This window comes from Humulus lupulus, chromosome 1 (genome assembly GCF_963169125.1).
Source record: "Humulus lupulus chromosome 1, drHumLupu1.1, whole genome shotgun sequence".
Taxonomy (NCBI): Eukaryota; Viridiplantae; Streptophyta; class Magnoliopsida; order Rosales; family Cannabaceae; genus Humulus; species Humulus lupulus.
In genome coordinates, this window is record NC_084793.1 from 45,233,741 (window position 1) to 45,250,994 (window position 17,254).

Here is a 17,254-nt window from a genome sequence, read left to right on the forward strand (position 1 = left end):
ACAACCTTCTCTGCCTTTTTCTGAGCCTGCGGCCTCGCACCCAAACCCTACTACTAGTCCTCCTTACAATCCGTCACAGAACCAATCGAACATGGGTCCTGTCAAACACATTGCTCGTAGAAAAAATAAAACCACAAACTCTCCTTCCAACCAGCCTTCAACCAATGTCAAGGGTCCGTCAAGCGATCCTCAACCTTTAATATTTTCACCACCAGATATCTATCCCAAAGCTCGTCCCTACGATGGCCCTCGAGCAGAGGTAGACTAGTACATTGCCCCTCCTAGTGTCATATTGACCAAGATGGTGGAAAAATATCCCAAGAAGTATGGGCTTCCTGGGATTACTTTGTAAAAACCTACACCCGACCAGAGGGCAAATGTGCCTGGAGGCACCTATAGCGCCTGGTCGAGGTATCATATAGAAGCGGGGGCAATCTTGCCCTTGCACGAATTTTTCCGGGGGGTGGTTGATTATTTCGAGGTCGCCCCTTTCCAAATAACACTCAATGGATATAGAGTACTTTCAACACTCTATATCTTATATAATCACAAAAAAATGGTCTGTGCCTAACCCTCACAAGATCAACTATCTGTTCGATCTCAAATCCAACCCCAATCAAAACAACACGGGGTTCTTCCATTTCTACCACCAGGAATTTGCTCGCACATTCCTGAGTGACATTACCTACAAGTCCAATGTAGGAAGGTACTTCCAAGAGTACTTCCTCACGACCGACTTGGTTGCAGACAACATGACCTTCACGTGAGGAGGTAAACTTTTAATCTCTGATCAACATTTATCCAGTCATTTTTCATCTTTCCTTGTCCTTAGTTGTTTTGTGCTGTATCTAGGTCCATGGCACCGACGAGACCCTACTCCAGAAATGGAGATAAGAGCCATAGCTCTGGCCAGCATGACGAATATAGAAAAAAACGTCAATGAGCTGGTCACGTAGAGCAACTTAAGGTGGTCGGCCTTTTAGAACCTCACCAGGAAGTGAGGGAATCCACTGCAGGGAGTACCACTAGAGAGGGCATTGAAGGACAAGAAATGTAACGCCCTAAACTCCAGGGACCGTTACGGTGTGCCTTGTAAACAGTGCTAAACTCGCTAATCGAGTCATTTGGCCAAAATAGTGTAACTAAATATGATTAGCGGCTTAGGGATTAAAAATTTTGGTTAAGATATAACGTTTCATTAGAATATTTATTATATACATTGGGATCCTAAAAATATAATTTAGAGGTCTATTACAAGAAAATATTTACAACCAGTCGATCTAGGCGGCAAAACAGGGTTAAACCCTAGTCCCTCTTCAAACCTCGGCCGTGGTGGTCAAGCAGCTGCATATGTACACATCGTCACCTAAGCTCTCCAACTCATGGATGGTCAAGCTTTCTTTTGATTTTACCTGCACCACATAGCACCCGTGAGCCGAAGCCCAGCAAGAAAACTCAATATGCTCATGAACAGTCATATAATGACATCAAATCATAAGGCACACGCCTAGCAAATATAGCCCTATTCAAGCAGGCAAATGAGTCCACGTAATGATGAATATACAACATCAACCGGTGATCATAATAATCATCCCGGGCTTTTAGCCTCAAATAGAAGAGTGACAGTTGTAATAGTCACTGAGGTGGGTTTATTCCCGATAGCCATGTGACGATAGGGTCACCGAGGCTTTATAGATAAGTGAACCTTTCACTAGCTTAAACATGATAGGTGCATGATGACTAGTCACCAACATAACCTTCCTCATGACCATAGAGTCATAACCATGGAGTAATGCTCCTTAGCCGTGTGACAAGCTGTCACCTAGGCCTTTGGCCCTGGCTCTGAGTAACTAGCTTAGACTAGTCAAGCGCTTATAAGTTTCATCGACCTTAGGGTCGGTCCAGCATTAATGCCTTAGAGTCATTCAATGCTGATATCGATTAGATCTAATATTTTAATCGGCCCTGCATTCATGACGCTATGCCGTTCTCAGCTCTTAGGTCTGTGATACTCGACCAGTTTCGACCCTTACTAGTCAGTGCCATACACAAGTAAGCAATGCTACCAAACATATATCATATGTAAAATATCCGAATACAGGGCATCCAACATGTTTACTCAATAATTACTAGCACAATTAGGACCATGTATAAACACAGAGGCTCAAGCTCTGAACAAACTCATATTCAATATTCATAGCATGCCATAGTCACATGTTTCTCGTGCAACACATGCCTCACATTTAATCACTTGACATGACTCTACAATAACCATGCATGCCACATTTAAACATCCAACATGCATCAAGAATAACCATGCATGTCATATATACACAGGGTGCAGTTTTCTTACCTTTGGTCTAAGCACAGGTTACCAATAAACGAGCCACAAGCACGATCCCGATTCCAAGCCTCTAGCGATAACCTAGTCACAACCAAAAATGGTGATCCAATGAGTTCAAGTTCTAAAACCAATCCCAGAACCAAGACCTAGCCTCCAAGGCATCAAACCCCACCAATTCGGGTAGTAGGAATGATCTCGAGGCCTAAAACCAAGTTCCCGAGGTCAAAACACTTAAACGGGCTCAACACCCTGCCTGAGCCGCGGCCCCCAGCCATCCTAGGAGCAAGGGACGTGGTGCCCCACACACAGGGCTGCGGCACCTAGCAAGGCCAAAGTGCCTCCACCAGCTTCTTCGAACTAGGGCCGCGGCACCCAAGAACAGGCTCGCGACCCCCCACCCAGAACCAGCCATAAACCCATTTTTAACCTTTTAGAACCTCCTAAAAACATACCTAAACACCTCCAAATCCAAAAATCAAAGTTGCCAAATACCCCCATGATCCAAAACCCATAAAACCCAAGCTTAAAATCTAACAAAAACTCATCAAAACACAAAGTCCAATTTCAAGCTTAAAAACTTAAAACTTGAATTACCTCCAATAGAGTTGTTTCCAACTAAATCCTTTGGCTAATAAGCTTCTAATATTTCCTAGGATTGCTTTACCTCGATCCTCGCTTGATTCCGACTCCTAGAACTCAAGTTATCTTCGAAAATGCGATCGGGAGACGAAAATGGAACTTTGAGGGAGAGAAAATGTACAGAACGTTCTTTTATTCTTTTTAAAAGGTTACTTCAAGCTTAAGTAGCCTCAACCAAACCATAACGCTCGGGGTCTCGAAAACACTCCTGGGGACAAAATAGTCAAAACCTCCAGAATTTCCTCCTGATCTTACTAAGTCCCAATTTATCACCAAATATTAATTCCCATTACCTAATAACCCGGTAATGCTCTAAATATCCCTTGAATCACTCCGAGTCAAGAATAAATCCCGTTGTGACATTCCCATTAACTTACCTCCTAGGATCGTCTTGTGCTGGGTAACCCTGGCATAACCAAATAATAATAAAGCACCACACACATATCACATATATGCCAAATATGCCCGAAATGGCCAAAATATGAAAATCACCCAATTACTAAAAAATGAGTTCACATGCATATTTAATACACATAAACATGCATATTATCATTTAATAACACAATAAATCAATTATGGCCCTCCCAGCCTCCTAATCAAGGTCTTAAACCTCATTAGGAAATTTGGGGCATTACAACTATCCCCTCCTTACAGAAATTTTGTCCTCAAAATTTATCTGAACTGCCCGGAATATCAATTCCGCACAACTGATTTCAGTTTTCCAGGTCATTCCTTCGACCTCACTGTTTATGTAACATTACTTTAAGTCAAGGTATTACTTTGTTCCTCAGAATCTTATTCTTTCTGTCTCATATCTAGACTGGCTATTCTTTACAGGATAACTTAGCTTAAATCCCCAAATTCTCATAACTCAACTCATGAGTTTCTTTCAACCCATGTCCTCAGCATGGAAATACAAAATACACTGTATATACCTGGCAGTGCCAAAGATAAGGTCGAACCAAAATCAACCTAACCAGTCCTATCTAGGACTCAAACTGTTTTGCTACTCTAGGGCGCAACTTGCCCTTAACTTATCACCCATTTCCATAGTGGTATTCTTTAAGGAAGATATGATCTTCTACTTGGAACTCTATGTTCTCGCTTTCCAATTCAGTAAAACTTTTCCATTTACTTTGAGAAGTGAGCATCCAAGCTTCAATCTCTAGTAATATCAATAGTCCCCTGAACCACCTTAGGATCCAGATATATATATATATTAACTCATTCATCTTATAAGATGTTCTTCCAATAATAATTGGATAACCCTCTCTCTCTGATTTACCATCAGTCTGAGAGTAATAAACTATACTGAATTCCATCTATATACTCATCGCCTTCTTAACTCTTCCAAAACCTGGAAGTCGCAATAGAGTCTTCATCTGATAAGATAGACCTTGAGTTTCATGGAGGCGCTTTATCCCTCTCACAAACAAATCTGAATACTAATCAGCTGTACTATTCATCCTTGCTGACAAAAACAAACTCACTTGGACTACTGGTCCACAATGACTCAATGCCAACTCATACTGGCCCACTAACCTGGGCAATCCCACCGCGAAACCCATCGCAATGCTATCTTATTTCCATTATAAAATACTCAAAGGCTACCATGGCCTCACCGATTTCTGACACTCTGATCTGACCTGCTATCAGGCTAAGAACTTACCACGCATTCCATTACATCACTCTCCATCTCAGGCCACCACTATAAAGCTTTCATATCCTGTTACATTTCCATAATGCTTGAATGAAGAGAATAGAAGATGTAATGCCCCGAATTCTCCGATGTGGTTTAATGGCAGGATTAGTAGGCCGGGAGGGCCATACTTGTTTAAATATGCCATTAAATGATAATATGCATGTATATGCGAATTATATTATAATAAGATGTTAAATGTATGCATGTGAGTCCAAATTTTAATTACATGGATGTGATGGTAATTTGGCCCGTTGAGGGTATAATTGTATATTTGTATGCATGTCGGTGATATGTTGTTGAGACCACATTATAATGTGGGTTTGTTCGAGCAATTCGGCATGAGACGATCTTGGAATATTGATTAACGGTCTAGTCACAACAGGTTTAGGTTCGGGGCTCGGGATGAGTCTCGAGGTGATTTTAAGGATTAGAACGTTGCCAGGAATTAAAGGGTAATGGGATATGAATTATTGGTGTTTGAGATTATTGAGAATAGCGGAAATTGGAGAGCGTTAATTATGATTAACGAGATAGGTGGAAAATACCAATTTTCCCTTGGGAGCCTTTAGAAACCTTAAATTGACCTAGGGGTATAATGGTCATTTCACCCCTAAGATAGATATAACCATTTTTGAGCTGAGAAAGAGGTAGAAAAACAGAGCAACTTGGAGAGCCTTCTCGTACCATCCTTTCCTTCATTTTCCTTTGAGATTTTTGAGCCATTCTTGAGGATTAAAGCTTGGGAAGTAAGCCTTGGAGTTTGGGAGAGTGTTCCTCCATTGAAGAGCATCATAAGCTGAGCTTTGGGTAAGTTTCTAACCATTGAATTCCCTGGTTTGCCCTGTTTTAGTCCTGTTTTACAGTTGAGATTTCTAGGTTGAATACTTGGTTTTGTTGGGAGTTTTGGCTAGGGTTCTTATGGTTGTGATGTTTGGGGTATGTTAGGATGGTTTTTGGGTTCATTTGGCACCAAAGATGGGATTTGGAAGCATTGGAAACATGTTAGAATCGAAGGAGATGAAGAAGGAGGTTTCAGGGGGTTCCTGGTCTGGAGGTAGCGCTATAGCGCCCACCTTAGGGCGCTATAGCGCTACTCAGGGGGCATTTGGGCGTGTTGGGGGTTCTGAGAATAGCACTGGGGCGCTAGGGGTCAGCGCTGTAGCGCTACTCTATTCCTTCAAAGTCCCGTTTTGGGTGTTTTTAAGGGTTTTTGACTTGGGGTTTCAATCCTTAAGGCCCGGGATCGAATCTACTCACTGTGTGGGCATGTTTCGAGGTCCCGAGAGTGGTGCTTAGGTTAAGACCCTATCCATGTTGATTTTCATTAATGGAGGTTATAATTGGTTGTGATTAGGTAACCGCTAAGGAACCGAAAGGTTGATCGTTCTCTGGAGTCGTTCTTATTATATTTCTCGCTCGAACAGGAGGTAAGAAAGCTGCACCCTGTGTATGTGACATGCATGATTGTTGTTGAGGCATGTTGGTTGATAAATGTGGACATTGATTGCATATTAAATGACAGTGAATATTTTTTACTTGTATATGGCACTGACTAGTCAGGGGCACTGACCTAAGAGTCAGAAACGACATAAGCGTCCTGAATGGCTCTAATCGATATCAGCATTGAATGGCAGGGCCGAATGATGATTAGATCTAATCGATATTAGCATTGAATGGCTCTAAGGCATTAATGCTGGACCAACCCTAAGGTCAATGAAACTTATAAGCGCTTGACTAGTCTAAGACTAGTTACTGAGAGCCAGGGCCAAAGGCCTAGGTGACCGTTTGTCACATGGCTAGGGAACGATGTTCCAGGGTTATGACTCTATGGTCATGAGGAAGGTTATGTTGGTGACCAATCACCATGCACCTATCCTGTTTAAGCTAGTGAAAGGTTCACTTATCTACTAAGACGGTGACCCTATCGTCACAAGGCTAAATGGAGCTATAGCCAATTTAGTGACTTTTGTGACTGTCACTTATCTGTTTTGGACTGATAGTCCTGAATGATTATTATGATCATTGTTGATATTATACCATGCTGTATTGTGTTTTCTTGCTGGGCCTTGGCTCATGGGTGCTATGTGGTGCAGGTAAAGGGAAAGAAAAGCTCACCTAGCCTTGAGTGGAGAGCTTAGGTGGTGATGTGTACATATGCGGCCGCTTGACCACCACGGCCAAGGAGTTCTCAGAGGAACTAGGGGGTTTACCCTATTTTTGCCGCTTAGGTCGGCGGGGTTGTAAATTTGAAATAGTAGTGGCCATTTTGTATTATGAGTGACTTGTAAATGTTTTGATGCGCTCATGAGCAGTTTATATATTTAATAAAATATATCCTTTCATTTTTATTGGTTTTCCACCTTAGCTTGTTAATAACACTTAGAGCACGTTTTTAACCAAAGGACTCGGGTAGCGGGTCAAATTTCCGGTTCACCGATCACCGTAACTGTTCTGGGGTAACCAGGGCGTTATAGAAGAATAGCATGAGATTCATCTAGAATCTCCCAATTAATCTCAGTGTCCATCGGATTCCAAATCCGACCCTATACCACAATAAATTCATATCTGACACTGTACAACTCTTAGCTAATCCAGCTAAGACTTTCCATTCAATCTTTCTTTTTAGTGGTTCACTTACTCATCTTTCCTTTTTATCCTTTTTGAATTGATAATCTCAAACATAAAATTGGCCACCTAACCCACCAGAAACTCTACTCTAGTTCTGGTCAGATCCTTTAACCAACATATTGCATAGGCAATTACTTTTCTCTGTCACTGAGATGTCATAACGACCTACTAACTGGTTCTGACCTGCAAGAATACTCAGAACTATTTCCCAAGGCACCTGAAATATCTTTACCACCCATGGAAACTCCTGCCCCTAAGGCGTTCCTTAACCTTGGAAAATCTCCGCAGAGAAAATACCACAATACCATCGTCCAAGACGATCACAAATCTCGTTCAAAGAATCCTTTGAATGCTCTGTTCATCTGACTCATAAACACTTGGCATTAAACAAATTCTCAAGACATACTCAGCACTCCCAGTGCTCTTATCTGATACAAACACAGTCTTTTATATAACTTTCTCCCTGATCTCTAACTGGTCCTAACCAGATCCAAGATCCACCTTAGAGAATTCCATCTTACTCAATAACTGAACCTTTAATTCTTACAACTCCGCTGAGCCATTCAATACAATGCCTAAATCTGATTCCATCCCTAGCACTAATCCAATCACCATTATATTCTTTTCACATAAAGGAAACCATGGCAGATCCCCTAGAAGCACATCCAGAAACTCACAGACTAATCCAGCCTGTCTTGATCTCACTGGCACGATCTAAGTGGTATCCACCATACTAGCTAAGAGTTCTATGCATCTTCCTGCAATAAAACTCTAGCTCTTAATACATATATCATAAGCATACCAAATCCATGCACAGTGCCAACTACCATAAGGCTTTCCGCTCTCAAGCCCAAGAGATGCTATTCTTTCCTTGCCATTTAAAATTTCCCCACACTTGCTCAACTAATCTATATCCCAGATCAAAACAAAGCCAGTCATAACCAGCATTATCAAAACCACTGATAAGTCCTCTTTTTTTTTTTTTTATCATAATCCAACTCATCTCTTAAATCACCAATACAGTACCATCTTCCCACCACAACATAACCATGTGATCTACATAACCACTCTATGCTTCTATATACGTAACAAACAAAGCAACAGCATGGTACCAAAACTAGTCAACATAACTTAGAAATCAGAACTAGAAAACTGACCTGACACCCCTGAGGAACTAGTCTCAGTCTCGGACTCTGACCGCCTCGCAATGAACACTCGAGCTGGAGTCGAGCTGTCCATCCCCTTTTGCTCATCCTTTCTTAGCCTTGGGCAATTCTTCACAATATGCCCAACCATGCCACATGCGAAACATGCCTTTGCTCGACATTCTCTCGGATGGCGCTTCTTGTACCGAGCATAGATTGGATAAATTTTCTTCCAGCTTTCATTCTTACTTTCTCCAATAAGTGGAGATACCACTATCTGAGCTTCGTGCTCTCTGGCACTCTTTTTCTCATTTCTTATGCTCTCAACAGCAAGAGCCTTCTCTACCATCTGAGCATAGGTAGAGATTTCATACACTGGGGCAACTCTAATTGTAACGCCCTGGATAGCCAAGATCGTTACACTGTGTGTTTATAAAGGTGCTAGACTTGCTAATCAAGTCATTTAATTAAAAATGTGTTATTGAAACTATAGTGGAACTAGGGTTAAAAGATTTTGGTCTCAAAAGTCACATTTCTTATAAATAAACAAATTAATAGTTTACACGGGATCCCAAAAATATTTCGATTAAAGTCATTTACAAAGTTCCAAGATTTAAATATAGTATTTAGCCACTCTAAGGCAAAACAGACTGATAGGCATTCCTTGTCTTGATCCACTCCTCTGCCATGGCGGCCGAATAGCTGACTATGTACATTCAGCCCCGCAGCTCTCCTCCTCAGGATTGGTCCAACTTGCCTTTGCCTTTACCTGCACCACGTAGCACCCGTTAGCCAAGGCCCAACAAGAAAACACAATAACAGAGCATAAACAATCAACAAACAATCCAATATCTCATATCACATAAACATGTTCTCAACAGTTTAAGCATCCATGATAACCAAGTATTTAGCATACCAAACATATCATTTCATAACAATAATCAATTCACAAATGATAACTAGGGTTAGCACCCTTAGGCCGCACCCTTTGTTTATCCCAGTGACTCCGGCCCGCTTAAACCGAGCTTAGTGAATATTAAGCTGTCCTCGGCTACCAGTGGCCAAGCCGCGCTCTGTGCACAAATATTGTATACGACACCCTTAGGCCGTTTATCACATGTCCCATGGCATAATACCATTTATGACATTATACAGATATCGGGAGCACTTAGTCCCATCACAAACATATAACCGGGTGCAGTTTTCTTACCTTTAAATTCGCTAGCTTTGTTCACCTTGATCCTTGAGCATGATCCCTCTTAAGCCCTAGCGCACACCTATTCACAACCATAGGTCAGAATCATCACCAAACCTCAAGTCCAAAGCCTAGCCTCGGGACCAATCTTGAGCCCTTGGGAAGCCCCAATTCCACCAAACAGGGTGGTGGAATCGAACCCCGAACCCCCGAGCAAAAACCCTTGAAAATAACTCAAAAACCCCTCTCTGGAAACAGGGTAGCGCTACAACGCTCTAAGGAGGGCGCTACAGCACTACAAATAGAGCCCAAACTTGCCCAGAACACTTGGCCTAGCGCTACAGCGCCCAAAGGCTAGCGCTGTAGCTCTAGTCACAGAACAGCAAAACTTGCCGTTTTCTCCTTCGATTTTCCCCGAGCCAAACTTGACCAAAACTCTTCCAAACTTCAACCAAACTTAAAAACAAGCTTACTAACATGTCTAACTCATCCCAAGCATCCCAACCATACACAACTCAACCACATGCACCCTTAATCAAAGATTTCACCATGGTTGAACCTCAAACTCAGAAACTTCAGCAAAACAACCAAAACCTTAGAATTTAGAGCTAGAATTTCATACCTTCAATGGGGCTTCGACCTTAAGTTAGCCTCTACACCACCTTGGCTTACTCCTCCTCAAACCCTTAGTTTGAATTCCCTAGAATTCCCATCAAATTCAGATTAGACATCTTAATTCAACATGAAAACCAGAAACTGAAGAAAACTTCAAAGTCTTACCTCAACTGATGAATAACCTCAGCTAGATTTCCCCAATCTGACCAAGAACTCAAGCTCACAATCTCAGCCTTAAGCTCCTTTGATTCTAGCCTCAAATCCCCAGAAGAAAGTGATGAAGAGGTCCCAAACCGACCTTGGAAATGCCCTGCTTTTCCTTCCCTTTTCTTTCCTTTCTTTTCCTTTCTTTTCTTTCTTTCAGACTTCTATTTCTTTCTACAAGTTCCACTAAGTATAAAGCCTCAGTTATACCTATCCTTTATAAGTCAAATGACCACAATACCCTCCCCTTTAATTCTAAATCTTTTAATCCACCTAGGGGCATTTTGGTCATTTCACCCAATTCCCGCTAATTCCTCGAGTGCCTCTAATATTTATCGCTTACTTCCCGACACTTAACTAGTCACCAGTTATATTCCTCGATGTAAAAATAGACTCCAATATATTCTCTAAATTCCAGAAATACCCCCAGGCTCGCCCCGAGCCAGGTATAAATCCCCACTGTGACTTTTTCGCTAACCTGCTCACTAGGATTGTCTCGAATCACAGATCACACATATATCCACATAATAATGTGGTCTCAACAATTATCACATATATATACAGTTATGCCCTCAACGGGCCAAAATTATAGTTATGCCCTTTCTAACCTAATCAGGGCCTACATGCATACTAATACACATAGTCATGCATCACAAATATTCAAATAGCCATATAACATGATTTTAATCATTAAATCACATAAATTCCAATTATGCCCTCCCGGCACACGAATCAAGGCCCTTAAGCCTTATTAGTAAATTTGGGTCGTTACACTAATGCCCCGAGTTATTCCAAGATTCAATCCTTGAACAAATCTTACCTTTCGAGCCACATCGGTGGGTACCATGTCTAAAGAAAACTTGGCCAACCCATCAAATCTGTTGACATACTCAGTTATTGTTGCATTACCCTGAACAAAATTCAGAAACTCATTCATCTTAGCAGTTTTAGCTACATCACAATAATACTTTTCATTGAACAACTGCCTAAATTCTTTCTAATCCATCACAGCTGTATCTCGTGTCTGGGATACTACTTCCCACCACGTCCTGGCATCATCCCGCAATACAAATGTCGCACAAGCCACCCTATCGTGACCTACCAGTCCCATACTATCAAGAATGGAACTGATCATGCCATCCATTGCTCAACTCTAAATGGATCTAGATCTCCCTCAAAGACTAGAGGATAATACTCCTAGAATCTTCCATAGAGAAATTCCCATTTGTTCTCAACCCTAGGCTGAGCCAAAGCTGGTGCCACTCCTGGCATAACCAAGGAAGAAGTGCTCCCCAACAGATTTCGCTGTTGCTTCAGACACCTAATCTCTTCCTCATGCCTCTGCAATCTTGATTGCAAATTTGTGATCATCTGCTGAAAATTCATAGGAGCATATGAAGAACTGATACCCTGGCTGTAACCCCCAGCCTCTGCATAACCACCACCAGGCCTCATTATCTGCCTTGGCTATAAACCTGCTGATTGAATCTGCAGTCAATAACTTGACCCATTAATCATGATGAGCATATCAAGAGCTTTCCCCATAGGAGCAATCTTACCACACCACAATCACAAACCACTTGCAGTGCTAAAAACATGCCCATGGCATTCATACATCAATCATAATTCCTGCTCTTTCGACATTCATACCATGCCTCCAACTCCAGCATGAAAATATCACAATTATATATTCATGGAGCAGGTAATCATATAATCACATCCATATGAATATATATATATATATTCACGAAGCATATAATCATATAATCAAGCGCCAGGCTCTATCAGAATCTCATGCTCCCTAATACAATGAGCAGGTAAAGCATTTACATTCTATTTAAGCAGTTAAGCACATAACTACAGAAATAGTTACCATTCCCTGAGTGAAGCTATCTTCAGTGACGAGTGTACATGCCCAACTTGTCTTCAGGAACCATAAACCTTGGCTCGCTCTGATACCAAGTTGTAATGCCCTAAACTCCAGGGACCGTTACGGTGTGCCTTGTAAAAAGTGCTAAACTCGCTAATCGAGTCATTTGGCCAAAATCGTGTAACTAAGTATGATTACCGGTTTAGGGATTAAAATTTTTGGTTAAGATATAACGTTTCATTAGAACGTTTATTATATACATTGGGATCCCAAAAAAATAATTTAGAGGTCTATTACAAGAAAATATTTACAACCAGCCGATCTAGGCAGCAAAACAGGGTTAAACCCTAGTCCCTCTTCAAACTCGGCCGTGGTGGTCGAGCAGCTGCATATGTACACATCGTCACCTAAGCTCTCCAACTCATGGATGGTCCATCTTTCTTTTGCCTTTACTTGCACCACATAGCACCCGTGGGCCGAAGCCCAGCAAGAAAACTCAATATGCTCATGAACAGTCATATAATGACATCAAATCATAAGGCACACGCCTAGCAAATATAGCCCTATTCAAGCAGGCAAATGAGTCCACATAATGATGAATATACAACATCAACCGATGATCATAATAAGCATCCTGGGCTTTTAGCCCCAAATAGAAGAGTGACAGTTGTAATAGTCACTGAGGTGGGTTTATTCCCAATAGCCATGTGATGATAGGGTCAGCGGGGCTTTATAGATAAGTGAACCTTTCACTAGTTTAAACAGGATAGGTGCATGATGACTAGTCACCAACATAACCTTCCTCATGACCATAGAGTCATAACCATGGAGTACTGCTCCTTAGCCGTGTGACAAGCTGTCACCTAGGCCTTTGGCCCTGACTCTGAGTAACTAGCTTAGACTAGTCAAGCACTTATAAGTTTCATCGACCTTAGGGTTGGTCCAGCATTAATGCCTTAGAGTCACTCAATGCTGATATCGATTAGATCTATTCTCTTAATCGGCCTTGCATTCATGATGCTATGCCGTTCTCGGCTCTTAGGTCTGTGATACTCGACCAGTGCCGACCCTGACTAGTCAGTGCCATACACAAGTAAGCAATGCTACCAAACATATATCATATGTAAAATATCCGAATACAGGGCATCCAACATGCTTACTCAATAAATTCTAGCACAATTAGGACAATGTATAAACACAGAGGCTCAAGCTCTGAACAAACTCATATTCAATATTCATAGCATGCCCTAGTCACATGTTTCTCGTGCAACACATGCCTCACATTTAATCACTTGACATGCCTCTATAATAACCATGCATGCCACATTTAAACATCCAACATGCATCAAGAATAACCATGCATGTCATATATACACAGGGTGCAATTTTCTTACCTTTGGTCCAAGCACAGGTTACCAATAAACGAGCCACAAGCACGATCCCAATTCCAAGCCTCTAGTGATAACCTAGTCAAAACCACACATGGAGATCCAATGAGTTCAAGTTCTAAAACCAATCGCGAAACCAAGACCTAGCCTCCAAGACATAAAACCCCACCAATCTGGGTAGTAGGAATGATCCCGAGGCCTAAAACCAAGTTCCCGAGGTCAAAACACTCAAACTGGCTCAATACCCTGCCTGAGCCGCGACCCTAGCACCTTGAGTCGTGGCCCCCAGCCATCCCAAGAGCAAGGGTCGCGACACCCCACACACAGGGCCGCAGCGCCCAGCAAGGCCAAAGTGCCTCCACCAGCTTCTTCGAACTAGGGCCGCGACCCCCCACCCAGATGCAGCCATAAACCCATTTTTAACCTTTTAGAACCTCCCAAAAACATACCTAAACACCTCCAAATCCAAAAATCAAAGTTTCCAATCATCCCCATGATCCAAAACCCATAAAACCCAAGCTTCAAATCTAACAAAAACTCATCAAAACACAAAGTCCAATTTCAAGCTTAGAAAATTTAAAAACTTAAAACTTGAATTACCTCCAATAGAGTTGTTTCCAACTAAATCATTCGACTAATAAGCTTCTAATCTTTCCTAGGATCGCTATACCTCGATCCTCGCTTGATTCCGACTCCTAGAACTCAAGTTATCTTCGAAAATGCGATCGGGAGACGAAAATGGAACTTTGAGGGAGAGAAAATGTACATAATGTTTTTTATTATTTTTAAAAGGTTACTTCAAGCTTAAGTAGCCTCAACCAAATCCTAACGCTCGGGGTCCCGAAAACACTCCTGGGGACAAAATAGTCAAAACCTCCAGAATTTCCCCTGATCTTACTAACTCCCAATTTATCACCAAATATTAATTCCCATTACCTAATAACCCAGTAATGCTCTAAATACCCCTTGACTCACTCCGAGTCAAGAATAAAACCCGTTGTGACATTCCCATTAACTCACCTCCTAGGATCGTCTTGTGATGGGTAACCTTGGCATAACCAAATAATAATAAAGCACCACACACATATCACATATATGCCAAATATGCCCGAAATGGCCAAAATATGAAAATCACCCAATTACTAAAAAACGAGCTCACATGCATATTTAATACACCTAAACATGCATATTATCATTTAATAACATAATAAATAAATTATGGCCCTCCCAGCCTCCTAATCAAGGTCTTAAACCTCATTAGGAAATTTGGGGCATTACAAGAAAACCCCGAGCACCAGCAGGATGTGTCACAACCCCAGAGACGCCGACCAACGGGCGTGACCATTCAAGAACCTACCTCCAACACTCGAGCAGCTAATACCCCTACACAACATGGGAGGGGAAAACAAAAACTACTAGAATATATTGGTCCCATACTCGGAATCTTCCGACGAGAACGATATAGATTTCTCACTCTTAAATAAATTGTCTATCCCTTATCATTTATTTGATAGGGTTGGAAACTTTAAGTTTACAACCAGTAGTTTTAGCTCAGACTTCTTCGAGGCAGATAGTGAGTGTAGCAGTAGTTCTTTAGATAATGTAGCGACCAACAATAATAGTTAGGGTATACTACTTAAAATTTCTTTTTATTTTGTTTCTTTATTGCGCCAATCTATTTCATGATATACCTGCTCGTTTGTTTTTGTTTTGTAGTCTTTCCATCCGACAACTCCTTCGATATCTACGCTTCTATAGACACTCCAGCAAGCAAGAAGAAGTCGAGCAGAAGAAACCCTGGAGAAGGTACTGGGGAATCTTCAAGAAAAAAGGCTCGTCCTGATGCCCCTCCAGCTCCCATTTCTTCTAGATCAACAACACCTCCTCCTCTTCCTCGCACTAATCCCTCCATCGACTAGACAGGGAAATCTTTGGCTGCAGAATTGCTGAGCAATGCCTATAGCTCAACACATGACAAGCTGTAGAGATTGAGTAAGCACCATCGTAGCCAGGAGGCCTTTGCCGGTCTTCCTTCATTGAAACCCAGCCAGGTCCTTGCTCGTGGGGTCAATGAACTCCTCAGTGTAAGTTTCTTCTGTATTGTGTTTTAGTCGAACAACATTTCCTTTGATTAGCTGTAAAAGCTTCATTCTTCTACTGTTTGCAGGGTATCTTGACCATGAATAACGGCTGGCGCCGCACTGAGGAAGTTGATGCAAAGCATGTTGAGGAGATCAAGGCATGGGAAACCAAGATTAAGGTAGCTGCCGAGGAGACAAGGGCATGGGAGGCCAAGGTCAAAGCAACTGAAGACAAAGTTGTTGTTTTAATCGAGGAGCTGAAGAAGAGTCAGGAAGATTTGGCCAAGGCTGTTGCTACCAAGGAGAAGTTTAAGGAAGCCTCCAAGACTAATTACAAGGAGGCAACCAAGCTTTAAGAGGATCTGGAGGCTAGCATGAAGGAAGCCACTGGTCTAGAGGAGCGAGTCAAGCTACTCGAGGAGAAAAACTCCAAAACTGGGAGAGGTTTCGAGGGGCCACCTTCAAATGCTTTTACATATTTTTGAAGAAAAATACAGAGGCAAACTTTGACTACCTTCCCGAGCAGATAAAACAAGCCAAACTCACCAAGTGTGTTGCTTGCCTAGAGGAGGAGAAAAATGCTCAAAATGCCTCAGATTCTCCTTAAATTTCCTTGGCGACAGGCATCGATGGTGTTGATGAAGAAGCCCGACCTTCAGTCGACCAACACCCTTAGTAGGACCCCCCTTCAACTGCACAGTAAACAATTTGTTTATGTAATTAAAACACTCGAACATATTGTTCGCGGTGTTGAGATAATTTTCTGCCTAAGACAACTTTACTTTTCTTTTAATATTTCTAATTACATCCGAGAAGCAGTACTCGTGGTGTAAAGACATTTCATTGTGATATTATAATATATTCTTATGGCTATTATAACATCTGCTTGTATGATCAAACTTAGCATAACACTTTATTAATATTTCACAAAAGTAACTAATTTTTTTGAAAAATACTCTAAGTGTCGGAGTATGTTTTCCCTTATTTTGCTCATGTGTTTACATATGTCTATGTTAATATGCTTTGCTTGCTTAGTATCTTATATGCCCCTCAAGTGATCGAGGAGTCTAAGGTTCTTGGTCACTTGCCATGACCAATACCTGTTCGAACATTACTGCTCGCGTTCTTGTAAACAATCAATGATAACATAGAAAAACAACACACATAATGAGAAAATACTTGTAATAAATACAATACTTGGCAAGAATAACTGGCTGCGCACAGTTCCTTTTATTTATCATAATAAAATGGACAAGATTCGTGTTTGTATGAGTGATTTAAAATTGATCTTACACTTATAAGCGACTAGCCATCCAACTGGCCAGCCCTTGTTCACAAACTTGTAAAAAGTAAAATTAATACAAGCCAATTCTTTAAAAATAATTGTTCATTGATAATACTTGCGCAAGTCTTCTCCATTCCAATAGCGAGGAATGAGATCTC